We start from the raw sequence: 4,692 nt of genomic DNA, 5'->3' as shown, positions 1-4,692 counted from the left end.
TATTTGCTTTATTACATGCAACTGCTACATTCCTGGTTAGAAAATCTCACCTTGCTGTGTTCATTCCTTTTTTTTTTCTCTTTTGTTTTTCCAAGTGCTCCACAGCCCTGCTGGGGCCTGTTTAGTACTTACTGAATAGAGTGATGTCCTTCAAGGATATTGAAAATCTGCACAGCCAACTTGGGCTGAAATTTGTTGTTCCTGTTCAGTGTTGTAGAACACAGAGTTATAAATAGAACTGTAGTGGTTTGCTTGTTCTCCATCCTAGGGAAATTGTGAATTCCTTGCCTTTTCCATCCCTTTGTACTCAGTGAATGGAAATTGCTTTCACCTCTAAAAACCCTCCCCAGAGCTGTGTCTGGAGCACTGTGGCCTGAGGGACAGCAGAGCAGTGCTGCTGGAAGACTGACCACTCCCACAGGGAGGAGCACAGGCTGGGCTTGGCTTGGAAGGAAAAGTAATTTGGATAGCAGGAAAACTAAAAATCAGGTTATTCAAAGTTGGGATTGGTTTGGCCAAGCCAGTCCTGCACTGTGGGCATGTGCAGGGAACAGACAGCTGAGCAAGGCAAGCTGAGGGTTTACTGAGGGCAGTCTAATTGTGATGACAACAAAACTGTTCTTCATCAGAGCAATGAGTGGGACTCATAAATCCCAGTTCCTACTGTTGGATACTTTACAAGAACTAAACTGACCTGTGCAGTTCTCACTGGTGTTGTAAAGGAGGGAATAATTCTGTGTTTTCCAACACTTTAAGCAGCAAAACCATTTCCCAGAGATCTGGAGCAGTCAGGTGGGTTTAACTGTACTTGGCCCTGGGAGCCAAAGCTGAGACTCTGCTCCATGTGCTGCTGACACTACAATGAGCATTTCTGGGATTTGTTGGACTAACTCTGTGTGTGATGACTGAAAACAGGTACCTGGGAGTGGAAATGATTTAGATGTGTCCTGTTCTTTCCCCCCTCACAGAAGGGACACAACTCTTGTTGTGCTTTTTTACCTCAGAGGAGTGGAAGTTGGACTGGCCGGCTCCCAGTTCTGAACTCCAGGGGTAGAAGATGTTTCAAGAACAATACAGGAAAAACACTTTGGCATTTACATCAGCAAAAGAGCTCCTTGTGTTTCTCTGCTTTAAAAGAAAACTTGAACCTCAACTTGTTTTGTGAGCAGGTTTTCCAAACTATTTCATGGAGAATGACTTCAGTAAATCAGGTGAGAGTTTGTTAACGACCACTTAGAGCTGTCAGTGGCTTGATCTGTATCCCAGTAGCTCCAGGCAGGGAGTCTTGGAAAAGCTGAGTCCTTTCTAAGAAAACTTGGTTGTGTTCCTTCCTCCCACTGTGTTGCAGGCAGCTGCTGGCTGAAGATTGAGGTATTTCAGAATTTATTCTGTGTCCTTCATCTTGGCTTTAAGGGATTTTACAAATGTGTTTGCAAAAGACTTGAACCCAAAGTACAGCAGCCTTTATCTATCAAGCAATGGCAGAAGCAATTTGGTATCCTTTTATCAACCTGCACCAGATTTGTCTCAATATCTGGCAAGGTAAATTTAGTATTAGTGAGCTCTGTAGTTATAAGTTAAATATTCTGAACTCCTGGGTGTAGTCAGTGAATACTAAAACTGAAATATGAACTCTCTAGGAGCACTTCATTTGCCAGAAAATTCCAGGAAATAGCATTTTATAGTGATTAAATTAAAGGTCTTGCACAAAACCAGTCTCTTACCAGAATATCAAGAAGGATGGAGGGTGTTTATTTTAAGTTTTGCCATAAACTTTCCACTATTTCAAACCAGTTACTCTTCAAATGTGGATTTGAGGCTGGGCTCGGATTCCCCTCAGATTTGAGGCTAACCACACTTTTGAGGAAGTCAAAAAGCAGAAGAGGTAAAGAGCCCAATAAAACTGGGAGAACCTTAACCCCAATTTGTGTAAATTAACACCATGTGTAATGTCACACCATTATAACTTTATGAGCTGGAAGTTACCCAAGTTTTACAGCCATTACAAAGTTCTGTAGCAGATCTCTGGTCCCCTCCTGCTATGCTCACAGGGGAGCAGCTCAAGCTGCCACTGACATTCCCTATGTCCGGTGGGAGCTGGGAACCAGGAGGCTGCCTGGGCTCTGGGAGCACAGCAGCACAAAGACCATTAAGACTCTTCTTTGTTTCAGCCACTTCACTGCAATTGAAGAAAAGTGAAGTGAGTTTTCTGTCTTAATTCTACTCTGAGATCTGCAGGGTGGAGCAGCTGAGACTGAGCAGCAGTTTTTGGCACAGACATCGTTTTTGGACACATGCCAGCTCTGGGCAGCAGAAGGCCCTGCTGTGCCCTGTCACCCCCAGGGTGCTGAGGGCAGCCCCAGACAGGCACAGCAGCTGCTGTGGTGCTTCTGTGTCGGGGTGTCACAGCCAGAGCTGTGCTGGTGAAGCCCTGTTCACACACAGACCTACCCTGGTGCCACAGGGACACTTTCCTTGCTTCCCCTGTCAGTGCTCCCCTCCTTCCATCCCCTCCCCTCCACCCTCAGGCACAGCCACTCAGCTCTCCCCCAAAACGAACAGGGATTTCGCAGCAGGGACAGATAGGCAGCTTTCCTAAACTCCCAGTTCTCTGTCCAGTCCATCACACACCAAAGCCACCCTTAACCTTAATCCTTTCCCTGCCCTGGGATTTCTGCTCAATCAAAACATTCCTGCAACATCACATCAAAGATCTGCACCGAAGGTTTATTGCACGAGCTCCGAATCTTCCCGAAAGCTCCCGTGACGTTTCCTGCTGCCATCCCCTGTCCTACAGTAACAGTTCTGTAGCAACAACTCACTTGACCCTTTGACATGTATTTTCAAGACAAACCTGAATATTCACCCTGTATTTTTATAGGAAAACTCTGTCATTCTTGCTACCAAGAAATTAGCAAGTGTCAAATATTCACTAGCACAGTTACAGGAAAGTTTCCCTTTGTGTAGTACACACATCTCATACAATGCTATGGTATTATTTCCATTTCTATCAGAACCAAAAGATTTCAGGAATATGTTGTGTGCACTGTCTCCAGTTTTGTAATAAAGAAGTTGATATTTGGATAAACAGGTTGGTATAACTAAGAGAGTTTTGTTCCTTTCATAACTAATTTGCCTCTCTGTAACCCCAGCTCATTTGTAATGATCCATTACAATAACCTGCATTGCAGGGGCAGAGGCAGCAACCTGCTCTGTCTCTATTGCTTTATATTTTAATTTGACTTTATCTTTCATCATCAGTCCCACTAATAAATATGAAAAGGTTGTGTTCATTTATTTCTGCATCAGAAGAGCTTTGGTCTCCATGGTTACAGCCATGCAGCTTTACTTTCACCATAAGCTTGGCTTTTTTTTTCCCTTTACAGACTTTGCAGTGGGTTCTCCATCTTGAGCTTTTCCACAGGCATTTTTAAAACAGGCATTTTTTTCCATTTCTCTGTATTGTACTGGATGCAAAGCCAATCACTGGAAAGGTACATCCCCTCCTCTGTTCCTTATTCAGAGAACTGAGGGGGTTTTGTTTCCCTAGGCCTCTTGAATTAAAAACATTAAAAACGGCACGGAGATGAACTGTGCTACTCCTGGTCCTGGCTAAGTCACATCTGCATTCCACAATTGGACATCCAAAGGTCCAGAAAGTACCGAAGGTACAGAAAGTTTATTCATATCATTCAAGTTGTATTACACAGCAGCTTGTAAAACACTACCCCTGTGTAATAAGGAGTGTAAAGAGTGTGCTGGAAGCTTCAGCCATGTGCAGTTTATTGAATTTTAAAATTTTACCATTGACTTCATGTCCTGTACAGTCTGAGCATTTGTGGAGCTGGCAGTGTTGGCACATGTCTGGCAGGTTTAACGGCTGCACTGGAGCACTTGTCAACCCTCTGATCATTTTAAATTTGAAAACATGAGGGTGAACCAAAGTGAGCTTTTGTACATTGTCTTCACTGGTTTTGGAAGCTCATCACCTAAGTACAAACTCCTGTGATCTAATCCCAGAATAAACATTCCATCTCCACAGAGCTACAACAGGATCAGTAATCTTTGCCTTCCCTCAGAGCTGCCAGGCAAAGACCTGAGATGAAATACAGTCATAATGTCCCAAAGTACAAACAGCTGAGAATAATCCCAGGCACCTTTCCTAGAAACCTTTTGGTTATCAAAGCTTAATTATTTGGATACTTGGTACTTACATAGTCCACAGGAAAAAAGTCTTCAGTTCAGTGGAGTTCTGGCAGGTCACAGGGGCAGGCTGCTGGCAGAGGATGTCTGTGGAACAAGAACAAGGCAGAAATTCATCTTATTGCTCAAGAACAGGAAATAATACTTGAGGGGATTGACTGGTAAAAGAGACAAGAGGGGGGTAGAATCAGCATCTCAGGCTGAAGTTGCTCTCCAATAGTAATAACTGCCTTTGTAACCAATACTGAAAATGTGAAGTTGTTTACTCTCACACCTGATTCTACAGACTTTTGCTGGGTTAATATTGAACAGATAAAAATAGAGTAGAACACAGGGGAAATTAGTTTTAAAGCACAGAGAAATGCAAATGATTCTGTACCACTGGAAAATACTGACTAAGAAGAAATACAGAAAGGGATTTGGTTTTGCTCCTGGGGTTTTCAAGAACTCAAATAATTGATTAATCTTGAATTGAGGAGATAAAATCAT

General features: G+C 43.2%; 1 long non-coding RNA gene across 6 annotated transcripts in view; it reads right to left on the bottom strand.

Moving 5' to 3' along the window:
- The window catches only part of LOC116795193, a 37,577-nt gene that overhangs the window by 12,111 nt on the left and 20,774 nt on the right, over positions 1-4,692 (bottom strand). For 2 of the 6 annotated variants that reach the window (XR_004359989.1, XR_004359986.1), the window contains exon 3: positions 4,215-4,290. This is a non-coding gene — a long non-coding RNA (uncharacterized LOC116795193). Of the gene's footprint in view, positions 1-49; positions 1,360-1,755; positions 2,180-2,706; positions 2,868-3,561; positions 4,082-4,214; positions 4,291-4,692 lie in introns of those variants that run through there. The other 4 variants (XR_004359987.1, XR_004359990.1, XR_004359988.1 and 1 more) reach the window with 4 other exon arrangements.

This window comes from Chiroxiphia lanceolata, chromosome 17 (assembly GCF_009829145.1).
Source record: "Chiroxiphia lanceolata isolate bChiLan1 chromosome 17, bChiLan1.pri, whole genome shotgun sequence".
NCBI classification, from domain to species: Eukaryota; Metazoa; Chordata; class Aves; order Passeriformes; family Pipridae; genus Chiroxiphia; species Chiroxiphia lanceolata.
This window is presented reverse-complemented; position numbering and strand designations above follow the sequence as displayed.